Source organism: Macaca fascicularis, chromosome 7 (genome assembly GCF_037993035.2).
Source record: "Macaca fascicularis isolate 582-1 chromosome 7, T2T-MFA8v1.1".
Taxonomy (NCBI): domain Eukaryota; kingdom Metazoa; phylum Chordata; class Mammalia; order Primates; family Cercopithecidae; genus Macaca; species Macaca fascicularis.
In genome coordinates this window covers 38,885,453-38,900,353 of record NC_088381.1, presented here as the reverse complement: position 1 = coordinate 38,900,353, position 14,901 = coordinate 38,885,453, and positions in this window count along the sequence as shown.

Below are 14,901 nucleotides of genomic sequence, written 5' to 3'. Positions count from 1 at the left end.
AAAGTTCCCATCTGCCTTTTATCAAATGGTTTCACCTACTTATTCCTATTGTCTGAATTGAAGATTCATTAGGGGCTGCAAAATAGGGATGCTCTTTTTTTTTTTTTTTTTTTGAAACGGAATCTTAACCTGTTACCCAGGCTGGAGTGCAGTGGCACTGTCTCGACTCACTGCAACCTCCGCCTCCCAGATTAAAGCAATTCTCCTGCCTCAGCCTCCCAAGTAGCTGGGATTACAGGCGCCTGCCATCACACCCGGCTAATTTTCGTATTTTTAGTAGCCATAGGGTTTCATCATGTTGGCCAGGTTGGTCTTGAACTCCTGACCTCAGGTGATCCACCCACCTCAGCCTCCCAAAGTGCTGGGATTACAGGTGTGAGCCACCGCGCCCTTCCAGGATGTTCTAATTGAGCATTAGCATGTGAAGGAATATACTTGGTGGCAGGCACCTTCTTTCCCTGAAAGGTCCATGAGATCTTAGAATTCATTGAATTAGAATGTTTGTAATAAAGTTCATGAAAATACATGATCACAAGAAGGCAGCTAAGAAGGCACCAAATCCCTCTAAATTCCATTCAAATGAAGATTTTAAAAAAACCTTTAGTTTCAAAAGCTTGGTTTGTTATTTAAGTTGTTAAAAGTCTAGCTCCATTCAGAAGCAGCTGATATTTTCACTTTGTCAATATGTCATATTGTCACTGATATTATCACTGTCATATTGTTGGGGAGGGGTTCCACAGTTATACAATATTCCAAATATGATCTATTGGGAAATTTTCCCCATTTGTATAACAGAGCTCATCCATATCTGCAAGAAGAAACATTCTCACCCAATCTGAAATTAATTATGGAATTATTCCCTTTATAGAATGTTAAAAAGTTGGAAACAATTCTCTCTGAGGGGGAAATCTCCAGGGAAATGAATATTCCCAGATTGCAGGTAAGGCCACACAGAGAACCACCATGGGACTGAAAGGCTGGAGAGAAGAAGGCTTTCTAAGCATTGGGCATTTCTCTAGAAACAGACTAGATTCAAGAGACTGCTCATTCAAATGCCTAGGCCCTGCTCCCAGAGATGTGGATTTACTAAATCTTTTCCTTTAAAAATCCTTTCTGGATCATGACGCAGCTGATCCAGAGACCACATTTGAAGAAACCTCATGATGCTAATAGAATCAGGTAAAATAGAAAACATGCTGTCATTTGGAAGGAGGTGAGCACTCTTAGGACTACAGTTATGGTTTACCAGACAACTCTAGATGCCACCAGTGTGGCCTGGTGTTGACTCTGGTGGTTTCTTGCCGGTATATTCTTTGGTGTTTTTTTTTGGGGGGGGGAACACCCTAAGAAACCATTTCTCATTTCCACAAAATGAGCATGGCTAGAGCTGCCCATTCCTTCAGAAGAGATGGCAGCCTCCCACATTCCCACAAATAGACAAGTGATGAAACAGGAAATTATTTATAAGGGGGATCTTTCTACTCCTTTATCTTGACTTTGCCCGTTTTTAAGACTCCCCAAAGATACTGGCTCAAATTTAATTCTGCAATCGAGGACTATTTTGGGGTTTCTGTTTTCTACTTTATCGGATTCTGTTCAAGATTATGCAGATCAATCCTGTCAAAAGTAATCACTCCCAATGGGGGCAGTTTACTAAAGAGGAAAATGAAAATTGAAGCGGGAATCAGGAAACCTGGGTTCTACTGGTGGCTCCACAGTAAATATGTGACCTTGGACATGTCTCTTCACTTTTAACATCAGAGTAATTTTATTTGCAAAATGAACAGGTTGTGGTTGGGCACGGCGGCTCACGCCTGTAATCCCAGCACTTTGGGAGACCGAGGCAGGCGGATCACTTGAGATCAGGAGTTCGAGACCAGCCTGGCCAACATGGTGAAACCCTGTCTCTACTAAAATTACGAAAATTAGCCGATGTGGTGATGCACACCTGTTATCCCAGCTACTCAGGAAGCTGAGGTGGGAGAATCGCTTGAACCCCGGAGGCAGAGGTTGCAGTGAGCCGAGATCACACCACTGCACTCCAGCCTGGGCGGCAGAGAGGCTCCATCTCTAAATAAATAAATAAATAAATAAGGAATAGGTTGAGTCTAATCATTAATAATTCCACTTCTAACTTTCTATTATTTCTCGGCATATCTATAAAATGTGTAATTGACGTCATTCATATGACACTTACAGTGTACTGCTTTGTGCTGTGGCTGGTGCTCTGGTCTTCTTTCCTGGAGCAGCTGAAATGTATTTCATATTGTGTAGTGGACGCTGTGATGCTTTCGCTGAGGCACTCCTCCCCAGCCACTGGGGTGTTGGCGGCTGATGGCATTTATCTGAGTCCCTGTCCAGCCCTTCCAGGCATGTGGGATGCGAGGTGGAGGGAGGTGATGGCCAGCATCCAGTGACCATGTGACTGGCGTTCAAATACAGGGGACCACTTCCTTCCTCCCATGTAGGCAGTGGGCAACAAAGACCACGAGGGAAAGCTCTAAAGAGCTTCTCCCATCAGAGCTTCCCTTGCAATGGGCAGAGGTGTTTTGTTTTGTTTTGTTTTGTTTTTTTGACATGGAGTCCCGCTCTGTCACCCAGGCTGGAGTGCAGTTGCGTGATCTCGGCTCGCTGCAAACTCCGCCTCCCAGGTTCAAGCGATTCTCCTGCCTCAGCCTCCCGAGTAGCTGAGACTACAGGCACCCGCCACCATGCCTGGCTAATTTTTGTATTTTTAGTAGAGATGGGGTTTCATCATATTGGCCAGGCTGGTCTCCAACTCCTGACCTTGTGATTCGCCTGCCTCGGCCTCCCAAAGTGCTGGGATTACAGGCGTGAGCTACCACGCCCGGCGGACCGAGGTCTTTTCATGACTGTATCACAGTCCAACCTTTTCCTCGTGTAGCCTGCTTTCCTTACTCCCTCAATAGTATGTTCCTGAAAGCACTCCCTAGTCAACCCACTGCATGCAAATCTCAGAGTCTCAGAGTCTGTTTTTTGGTGATAGTAATTCTGTTCCTCACCACCTTCCTGTCTCTCCCATGTATCCACCCAGCTCCTGTGCAAGGTAGGCTGAAATTAACCAACATCAGCAGAGGCTGCGGCAGGGTGAGAGAGCAGCCCATGCTGGGAGAAGCCCTGGTCTTTGTCTCCACATATGCTGAAACTGACAGTGTTTCTCCCAGAGTCCAAGTCTCCATTAGCCAAGCCAAGAGCAGAGGAAATGTTCTCCACCGGTAAGGCTCACTGTATTTTGTTCCTGCACATCTCTTTCCATGTGTGTATCTAATTCCTGGCAGCAGCTAGAGGCGAGGGACTGGGTCCTACATAACTTGTCGAAGACCAACAGAATATTGAAAAGTTGGCCTGTCTTTTTTTCTTCTAAAATTAGAGAAAACCCCTGGTTTTCAAACTGCTTCCTCTTTCAAATGAAAACCAGGAGGAAACTGATCACACAGTGACAGTCTGGGATCCATCATCATAGATGGTGTCAAGGTTTCAGAAGAGTTTGCTGTTCCCTTCTATAATAAAGAGGAAAATTGCTTTTAGCCAACCCCTGGCTCCTCACATATTGTGAAACATTGACCTTGTTGTTGCTCTTATGAGAGTGGTATGCAATTTTAAACTAGATTAATTCAAAGTCAACACACAGATACACACACATCTTTTTTTCTTTTTTCTTTTTTTTTGATAGCATTTTGCTCTTTCACCCAGGTTGGAGTGCAGTGGCACACTCATGGCTCACTGCAGCCTCCACCTCCTGGGCTCAAGCGATCCTTCCACCTCAGCCTTCTTTGGAGGCTGGGACTACAGGCATGCACTACCATGCCCTGGCTAATTTTTGTATTTTTTGTAGAGACAGGGTTTCACCATGTTGCCCAGGCTCACACATATCTTTACCTTTAGGGCCAGCCGACTGCATTATGTCCTCTTCTGCTAACATAAACCTTTCAAACAATGGATACTTACTTTCATTATGCAGTATAATTTCCTTCTGCCGTATACTTTCCTTCAATAGCCAGGAGTATCTGTGCCTGATTTTTTTTTTTTTCACTCAATTTTTTGGTCGGGATCTCAGACGTTTGATATGATTTATGGAAGCACAGTCCTTTGAAATAAGACAATGAACTGCAGACTTGGGCATATTTAAATAATTCAAACATTGTCGAATATTGTGTGGTTCCAAGAGGAAAGAAGAACCGTCGACACCAGAAAATTTCCTGCTGGAATTCTGCCAAAGAATAGCTAGGGAGGTCCATCATTACGGGACTTCGCTGTTTGTAAATTTAATAAACGACTCACATCTGCTTATAATATCATGGAAGTCTATGGGAAAAGTACTTCTTATATAAAGCACATGGCTTATTTTAAAAATCAATGTTTTCTTCTTGTTGTATTTGTCAGCTTATACAGGAAAAACACTACACCTGCATTTACACTTAAGAGTCTAGGCCACAGCATTCATGTCCTACTTGTGCTTTGAGTCACAGCATGATATGGCTGAGACCTTAGAAATCATCTAGCCTCTCCCCATCACGGTGCAGCCAAGGCCCAGAAGAGGTAAAGGATCCAGGGCAGTGCACCTGGAGTTAGTGCCAGTCAGGGCTCAGAGGGTGCCACACTCTGTCCTTCCTTCCTCTCTCCCCCTCCCTCCCTCCTTCCCTTCCTTCTTCGATATTTCCTCTTTCCTTCCTTCTGTCCTTCCTTCTGTCTTTCCTTCTTTCTTTCCTTCCTTCGTTTTTCCCTCCTTCCTTCCTTCCTTCCTCCTCTCTCCTTCCCTCCCACCTTGCTTCCCTTCTTTCCTTCCTTCCTCCATTTTTCTTCCTTCCTTCCTTCCTTTCTTGCTCCCTCCCTCCCTCACTTCTTTCCTTCTTTCCTTCCCCGCTTTCTTCCTCCCTTCCTCCCTCCCTGCCTTCCTTCTTTTCTGCCTTTCTTCTTGTGGACTAGGTTACTTGGACTCGTTAGTTTATGGCACATTAGCAGCATCACTGTCCGCTGTCCCTCTCACATTTTATCCCAGTGGATCACTTCCTTCCTCCCATATAGGCACCATTCTGATGTGTTTAATGTGCATGATTTTAATTTTTACACGTTTGAAAAATGTGTCTGTCCCCTCCTCCCCACCTTGCAGTATGCTTGAAGATCTGCCCATATTGTCCTGCATGTGAGCATGTAGCCCATTGCTTCCCGCTGCTGCGGTTCTCCAACGCTACAGCTTTTGCTGCTGTATCCCCTGGCCTCCTAGCCAATTCATCCAACAGTAGTTCCATCACAGCCAATCTGGGCTCCCTTGCTCTCTCTCAAGCAAAAATGACATGTTTTCCCTTATTAAACGTATATAAGGCAGAACAAGTCCAAGGAATATAAGTGATTTAGCAGTGGCTTCAATAACCTTTCACCTCTAGATAAATTACTGGTATGATTTAATATAATACAGACATAAAGTGTTCAAAAGCTATTTTTATTCCATCAAAATGGGTGGAGTGCTTTTAAAATGTTTTGCCAGCACTACAGTTCCCAAGAGAAAAATATCTTCATTGTTCTTTTTTTTTTTTTTTTTTAAAGGAAAAGAAAGTTGGCAGGAGGATGGGGCATTGAACCATTTTTCTGAAGGGCAATTTGCCAATATGTTTCCAAAGCCTTTGATCTAGTAATTCAACTTCTAGGAATTTATCATAAGGCAATAATAAAGAGTAGGTGCAAAGATTCATCAAAGAATGTTCACTACAGCAGTATTTATAATTGTGAAAAAAGTAGATTCAATCTCAATATGCCACAATACAGGATGAGTTGAACTATGACATATTCTACTAATTAACTCATTCAACGTAATATTTATTGGGTTTCTGCTGTGTACCAGCATGGCACTAAAGGCTAGAGATATCAAGAGGATCAAAATAAACAGGGTTCCAACCTGGAAAACAGTGGGCCATTAAACCTGCCTCTCTGGGAATACTCATGATACAATCAGTGATTAAAGTAGGACACAAAGAAACACATATTTTTGGAGGGACTTTTTTTTTTTTTTTTTTTTTTTTTTTTTTTTTTGAGACGGAGTCTTGCTCTGTCACCCAGGCTGGAGTGCAGTGGCATAATCTCAGCTCACTGCAACCTCTGCCTCCCGGGTTCACGCCATTCTCCTGCCTCGGCCTCCCGAGTAGCTGGCACTACAGGTGCCCGACACCACACCCGGCTAATTTTTGTATTTTTAGTGGAGATGGTGTCTCACCGTGTTAGCCAGGATGGTCTCGATCTCCTGACCTCAAGTGATCTGCCCGCCTCAGCCTCCCAAAGTGCTGGGATTACAGGCTTGAGCCACTGAGCCCGGCCTTTTGTTTGTTTTTAGAGACAGAGTCTTGCTATGTTTCCCAGGCTGGAGTGCAGTGGTTATTCACAGGCACTATCATAGCTTACTGCAGCCTTGAACACCTGGCCTCAAGTGATCTCTTGCCTCAGCCTCCCCAGTAATTAAGACTACAGGCTGTGCCACCATGCCCAGCTAACACATTATTGTTATTATTATTTTTGAGACAGGGTCTCACTCTGTCACCCAGGTTGGAGGGTAGTAGTGCGATCTCAGCCCACTCCAATCTCCTTTTCCCAGGTTCAAGTGATTCTTTTGCCTCAACCTCCCTAGTAGCTGGGATTTCAGGCATGCACCACCACGCCCAAATAATTTTTGTTTTTTTGGATTTTTTTTAGTAGAGATGGGATTTCACCATGTTGGCCAGGCTTGTCTTAAACTCCTGAGCTCAAGTGATCTGCCCTCCCAAAGTGCTGGGATTATAGGCGTGAGCCACTGCACCCAGCCCCAACACGTTATTATTACAGTGTAGAATGTTTTTGGTTTTGTTTTATTTTGAGATGGAGTTTTGCTCTTACTGCCCAGGCTGGAGTGCAGTGGCACAATCTCGGCTCACTGCAACCTTGCCTCCTGGGTTCAAGTGATTCTCCTGCCTCAACCTCCCAAGTAGCTGGGATTACAGGCATGTGCCACCACGCGCAGCTAATTTTGTATCTTTAATAGAGACGGGGTTTCACCATGTTGGTCAGGCTGATCTCAAACTCCTGACCTCAGGTGATCCACCCACCTCGGCCTCCCAAAGTGCTGGGATTACAGGCGTGAGCCACTGTGCCTGGCCTGTATAATGTTTTATTTTAAAATTTATAATCATAGAAAGTTATTCAACAAAGAGCATTTCTTTGAGTTTTTGTTTTTGTTTTTGTTTTTTTGAGATATATTGCACAGCATGGTAACAATAGATGATAATAGTGTATTATATATTTCAAAATTGTTTTGTTTGTTTTTGAGACAGGGTCTCACTCTGTCACCCAGGCTGGAGTGTAGTGGTGTGATCAAGGCTCACTGCAGCCACGACCTCTTGGGCTCAAGTGATCCTCCCACCTCAGCCTCTTAAGTAGCTGGGCCTATAGGCACGTATCACCATGCCCAGCTAATTTTTTACTTTTAGTTGAGACAGATCTCACCATGTTTCCCAGGCTGGTCTTGAATTCCTGGACTCAAACGATCCTCCCACCTCGACCTCCCAAGGTGCTGGGATTACAGTCATGAGCCACCATGCCTGGCGCAAAATTGTTAAGAGAGTAAATTTCAAATGTTCTCACCACAAAAAGTGATGAGTGAGGTGACGAATCTGTTAATTAGTTTGATTTAATCATTCCACATTGTATACATATATAGTAACATCACTTTGTAACCTATACATATATACAATTATAATTTGTCAATTTCCAATTAAATGTTTCAAAAGATTTTTTAAAGTAAAAAAAAAAACTGTTTTAAAGAACAATGTTTTTCTGTAAGTTCAGTACAAAACAACAGATACATTAAAAAAAAAAAATTACTCGAGACAGCAACCCTTCAGCAGAGCAGCCAGGTGCACCCTCCAAGACAGTGATGACGCCCGGAGGCTGCTGTCCTTGGGGCAGGTTAGCGTTGACTTTACCATGCTGAGCCCAGTAATCCTTGGGCCACTGGGCTAATTGCTGAGAGGTCTGAGTTCCAGCTAGGGCAGCGTGTAGTCAAAGACAAGCTTCCATTTGTTCATGACTCCATTTCCCACCTATAAAATTAAGGTGCCAGACTTAGGGTCCCCCGTGATTCCCTTCAGTCCTAGAGTTCTTCCTTTTCTCTTGATTGTTATTTCACTTGCTGTCATTTTCCTATTTTTGCCTGTGTTGTGACATGTTTGTGCTTTTTAACTGTCTGAGTGACTGAATTGGGTCACTGCTGCACAAATCCAATTGTCAGTCTGTCAGTTGTGGAAATGACTGGAAATACTGATGGTCCATGCTGAGAACAGTTAAGTCATGCTGTACCAGTATGTCCTTAGGGTGTGCGTCTGCAAAGTGTATGTTGCTAGTCAGCAGTAAGACTGATTCTACCAACCATGCACCACACAGTCAGGATATTTACACTTCTCTCCTGCATCTTCTTCCTAATAAAAATGTGTATTTAGCTAATTTACCTCCAAAACTGGATTTAAAAATTTCTCATTTTGTTTTAGAATTAGCAAGTCAATGCTATTTCAAAATAAGAGCATACTATTCCTTCCATCAAAACACATGGAAACATTATTTTAAAATTTGTTATTTAAAATTATAAAACATATAATTTTATAATAAAATTATTTTAAAAGACCTTCTCTGATTGCCACTGTACAGATGATTAGACTTCGAACTATTAAAAAACAAACAGAGCCACGTGTGATGGCTCACATCTATAATCCCAGCACTTTGGGAGGCCAAGGCAGGAGGATTTCTTGAGTTCAGAAGTTCTCGAACTTCTGGGATACAGTGGAACCCAAATCTCTTTAAAAAAAAAAAAGTGATTTTTATGTGCACTAAAATTGGAAAGCCCTTCTCAAGTAAAATTTGATAACTCTTCTCAAATATTTAATCTTCTCACTCTTAATCCCACTTTCCATTTGTCCAATACATCATAATTCCCAAGAGTGATCTTTGAAATATTGTCTACAATTAACTTTTCCTCTTGGAATTGGCTTTTAATGTCTCTATGTGTATGTATGTGGGTGTATAATTTTATCCAGGAAGATCCCACAACAGGTTAGCATTTGTCACCACTGTTAGTTACTATTTGCACTTTTTAAAGACACGAAGTTCCTTATGAAGACAAAGCTGATGTTATTCTATTGCAGAATCTGAAATTAGACTGTCTTTTTTTTTTTTTTTTTTTTTTTTGAGATGGAGTGTTGCTCTGTTGCCCTGGCTGGAGTGCAGTGGCTCACTGCAACTTCCGCCTCCCGGGTTCAAGCGATTCTTTTGTCTCAGTCTCTTGAATAGCTGGGACTACAGGTGCGCACCACCATGCCTGGTTAATTTTTTTTTTTTTTTTTTTTTAGAGACGGGATTTTCCAACGTTGGCCAGGCTGGTCTCAAACTCCTGACTTGAGATGATCTGCTCGCCTCGGCCTCCCAAAATGCTGGGATTACAAGAGTTAGCCACCGCACCTGGTCTAGAATGTCCTTTTTTAGATCAAAAGAAAGAAAATGACTCTGTCCTTCACTCATACTCAAGTGCTTCTCCAGTGATCTCAGAAGCTCTAAATCCAGGGAGGTGCATGCCCTGGTAACATCAGCCTGCTCAGATCCTGTTTATGAAAGAAAGTGGAGGAGAGAAAAGACAGCAATAATATGCACCTAAAGTTAAAGAACATATTTATGTTCTTTTAAAAGACAAATAATTATGTCAAATATACTGGTCTCCCCTCTTACCTCAATCTCTCCTCTCTCTACACTAGGAGCAAGTTCAACAACTAGAATCTGGCTACTTTTCTGACCAAATCTGTCTTCTTATTAGTTACATATTCAGGTTACTTTTTGTATTCATTGCCTATTGCTATATAATAAGTTTTCTCACCTTTAATGGATTAAAAATTAATATTTTCTGTGGGTCAGGAGTCCAGGAGCAGATTTTCTAGGTACTCTGGCTCAAGATCTCTGCTGAAGTTGCAGTCAAGATGTCAGTCAGAACTGCAGCCTTTTTTTTCTTTTTTTTTGAGATGGAGTCTCACTCACTCTGTCGCCCAGCCTGGAGTCCAGTGGCTCGATCTTGGCTCATGGCAACCTCCGCCTCCTGGGTTCAAGCAATTCTCCTGCCTCAGCCTCCCAAGTAGCTGGGACTACAGGTACACACCACCATGCCCAGCTAATTTTTGTATTTTTAGTAGAGACGGGGTTTCACCATGTTGGCCAGGCTGGTCTCAAACTCCTGGCCTCGTGATCTGCCCACCTCGGCCTCCCAAAGTGCTGGGATTACAAGTGTGAGCCACTGTGTCCGACAGAGCTGCAGCCTTCTGAGGGCTCAACTGTGGCTAAAGGATCTGCCTCCAAGGTGGTTCATTCACATGCCTGGCAAGCAGTGCTGGTTGTTGGCAAAAGGCCCCAGTTACTTCCCACAAGGGCCTGACCCTAGGACTGCTTGAGCATCCTCACAACATGGCAGCTGGTTTTCCCCAGAGGCAGTGACATGAGAGCAAGGCAGAAGCCATGGAACCTTTTTATAATCTACCCTCTGAAGTCACCCTCCATCATTTCTGCAATTCCCTATTTAGTGTGGGAAGGGCGGGAATCACAGATGTAAAGAATCAGAAGAGAAGTCTCCTTTGTTGAGTAAAGTTAGTGCTGCGGTCAGGAAACAAGTGGGAGGGGGCCATTCAGAGAAGGGTGAAGTTTGCATCAGGGAAATAGAGTCGCTTTGGGTTTCCTCTGACTCTTGCTCTTCATTTGTTGGTCTCAGGTCATTTTTGATGTTTTGTTTTTAATCCTTTATCGGCTGCCATAGTATAAAGTTGTTGGAAATATCAAAAGAAAGAAAGAAGAAAATCAAGTCAGAAAAAGTCACCTTTTTTTTCCCCCATCTTTTTGCCCCTGTGACATAAGGCTGATGGCAAACGGGAAAGTAAAATTTTTGAGATCTCCAGAGAAACATGAATTATGTTGTAAAAATATGAAGTGATATATCTGAGTTTGGATAATCTCCAAGGCTTGCCTAGATGTTTTGAGGTCCAAGATGGATTGGTGTGAGGACACTTTTCCCAGAGTCTTTTTGGAATTGAAGCGATAGGATGTGGAGATTATCATATTGGAAATATATTTTGAAATTGATCAGAACTATTATGGTGTTATGATATATGTTGGTTTTCATCCACGGTTCTTGGCTCATAACCCCTGTATTAGTCAGGAGAGTTTATTAAGTATTAACTGACACGATCACAAGGTCCCACAATAGGCTGTCTACAGACTGAGGAGCAAGGAGAGCCAGTCCAAGTTCCAAAACTGAAGAACTTGGAGTCCAGTGTTGGACAGCAGGAAGAATCCAGCACAGGAGAAAGATGTAGGCTGGGAGGCTAGGCCAGTCTTTCTTCACATTTTTCTGCCTGCTTATAGTCTAGCCATGCTGGCAACTGATTAGACGGTGCCCACCCAGATTAAGGGTGGGTCTGCCTTCCCCAGCCCACTGACTCAAATGTTAATCTCCTTTGGCAACACCCTCACAGACACACCCAGGATCAATACTTTGCATCCTTCAATCCAATCAAGTTGACACTCAGTATTACCCATCACCACCCCCATAGCCCTTGTTGCAGTCTTTTCTTATAATGTTGGGTGTGTGAGGCTGCAGTGGCAGCCTCTGACCGTCTCCTGCCCTCCTTTCGCCTGCTCCAAGGCCGGACTCTAATGTTCGCCCACCTTTCTGATTGTGGGTCCTAAGACCCTCCCGTGAGAGGGTCCTGCCCTGTTCCCTGGGGGAAGGAACGCTCACATCACAAAGCTTCCCTAAAAACCCAAGAGGGTTTAGTGAGCTTCTGGATAGCTGAACACATGGAGGTTCCTGGAGGATGGCACCCGGGCAGGGGGGTCATGGAAGCTCTGTGCCCCTTCCCCCATTCCTTGCCCTATGCATGTTTTCATCTGTATCCTTTGCAACATCCTTTATAATAAACTGGTAAATGTAAGTGTTTCCCTGAGTTCTGTGAGCCGCTTCAGCAAATTAATCCAACCCAAAAGGGAGTTAAGGGAGCCCCAACTTGAAACCAGTTGGTCAGAAGTTCCAGAGGCCCGGACAGGTGACTGGTATGTGTTGAGGGGGGCAGTCTCGAGGACTGAGCCTGCAACCTATGGGATCTGATATCATCTCCAGGTAGTGTTGGAAATGAACTAGAGAATACCGAGCTGGTGTCCCCTGCTTGGTGTTGGGGGAAAACCCCCACACATTTGGTCACAGAAGTCTTCTGTGTTGATGATTGTTGTGGCATGAGAGTAGAGGAAAAACACAGAGAGAGTTTTTACACAACCATATTTGTAATTTTCTCCAACCCTGAGCATCTAGACTTCTAATAAACTATGCTTTTGCTAAGAAAGAACACAGGAGGAAGCAAATCCTTGACCCAGATCTCTGGTGACCTGAGATGGAAACTGACATGGCCCCAACACTGTGCCTGACACCTGGGGCCTCACTCTTTTGTAGGAATACAGGGTTGATTATACTTTTTTTTCCCTATCTTCAGTAAGAGTAATAATATCAAAAAGTTTCATTACTATTATTATTTTTGAGACAGAGTCTCACTCTGTCACCCAGGCTGGAGTGCAGTGGCATGATCTCAACTCACTGCAACCTCTGCCTCCCGGGTTCAAGCAATTCTCCTGCCTTAGCCTCCTGAGTAGCTGAAATTACAGGCACATGCCACCACACCTGGCTAGTTTTGTTGTTGTTGTTATTGTTTTGTATTTTTAGTAGAGATGGGGTTTCACCATGTTGGCTAGGCTGGTCTCGAACTCCTGACCTCAGGTGATCCACAATGCCTCCAAAAGTGCTGGCATTAAAGGCACGAGGTTTCATTATTCTTGAATAGCTTACTCAAAGATTAAAAAAATGAGCATATTTAAGGTTCTAGTGGGACTCAGTAGACCAAGGGAGGGAGAAGGAAGGGAGGAAAGTAAGAGAGAATGATAGAACCGTCCCAGCCACTGGCTGTGTGGAAGCAGCTAACTATGGGAGGCAAGAATAGAGAAGAGCTGAAGAAGGAAGGTTTTGTCTCCTCAGCATGGTGAGGACCACTCACTAAGGGTGGATAATCAAAAGGAATAATAATGTCCAAGGCAGTTACAACCACTCTTGGAAGCTTGCATCTCTTCATCCATGTTTGTGGTCATTGTTAGGTTTATCATATACTTTTATTAAAAGTTGCTCAGTAAAGTGTCCAGTGTAGTTTATTTTCTTTCCTTAAGAGAATTTAATAAAATTTTAGGAGTATCAAGCAAAGCTTAAGTCTTCATAGGCAGTTATTCCTGGTTCAATCTTTTCCTAGAACAGATTCCTTTTTTTTTTTTTTTTTTTTTTCCTGAGACAGGGTCTGGCTCTGTGGCCCAGGCTGGGGTGCAGACATGAGATCCTGGCTCACTGCAACCTCTGCCTCACACTTGTAATCCTAGCACTTTGGGAGGCCAAGGCGGACCGATCACTTGAGCTCATGAGTTGGAGAACAGATTTCTGACGTATAAAAACTATCCTTCATTTGATAGCTATTCCCCTGAGACCTCTGTGGTCCACTCCATATTTTGACTCTATTTATCAACAAATTTTAAAAAATCACTAAGCAGTTATGGTCATTTCCTGATAAAAAGTATTGAACTTTTCAGTCATAGTCCCTTTATGTATGTTTGATACGAATCATCAGAGAAATCTAAAGCAACATACACACAGATCCTGACTTGCCATGGTTCGACTTAAGATTTTTCAACTTTACAGTGATTTTAATGCAATGTTGAAAAATCTTAAGTTGCATCATTGCTTTAGAACCAAGTTGAAAAAGTACCATAATAACTGTACTTCGAGTACCCATACAACCATTCTGTTTCTTACTTTCAGTATAGTAGTCAATATATTATAGGAAATATTAACACTTTCTCATAAAATAAGCTTTTTATTAGAGGATTTAGCCCAACTGTGGGTGAGGCTAAGCTATGAGGTTCTGTGGGCTAGGTATATTAAATGCATTTTTGATTTATGATATGTTCAGCTTTTGATGGGTTTATGGGGACTGCAACCTTATCAAAAGTCAAGGAGCCCATCTCTGCTTGTGTGAAACTCAGGTGAAATGAAACTGCTCTGAGACTTAGCATCAGGAAACCTCAATTTGAATTCCTTCTCCACCACCTTGAACTAAATCACTTCAGCTTTCTGAGCTATCTACCTGTAATATCTGCATAACAGGGATGCTGTGAAGATTAAATAAAATGACATGTAGGAATGTGCTTGTGTTCCCAAATACATGGTAGTTAGATTAATTTATGATCATTGAATCAGCATCACTACTTTTTTTAGAGAGTTCCCAATAATTTAAAAAATTCTTAGAATGGGCTCAGTGGCTCACATCTGTAACCCCAGCACTTTGGGAGGCCAAGGCAAGAGGATTGCTTGAGCCCAAGAGTTCAAGACCAGCCTGGGCAACATAGGAAGACCTCATTTCTACAAAAAAAAAAAAAAAAAGTAAACATTTGCTGGGCATGGTGGTGCATGCCTTTGACCCCAGCTACTTGGAAAGCTAAGGCAGGAGGATAGCTTGTGCTCTGTTGGAGGAGATTGCAGTGAGCCATGATTACACCACTGCACTCCAGCGTGAGCGACAGAGCAAGATCCTATCTCAAAATAATAATAATAATACAAAATAAATAATACATTACTTAAACAAATGGTTATTTAGAACAGACCACGAAACAGGCCTGTGCTCTGTGGTGGAGAGAAAAACAGTGAATGAGATGGTTATAGTTCTTGCTCTCATGGAACTTACAGTCTAGAAAGGAATACAGACTAGTATGCAGATCGTTACAATGAGGGGTGCCAAGAGATATGATGTA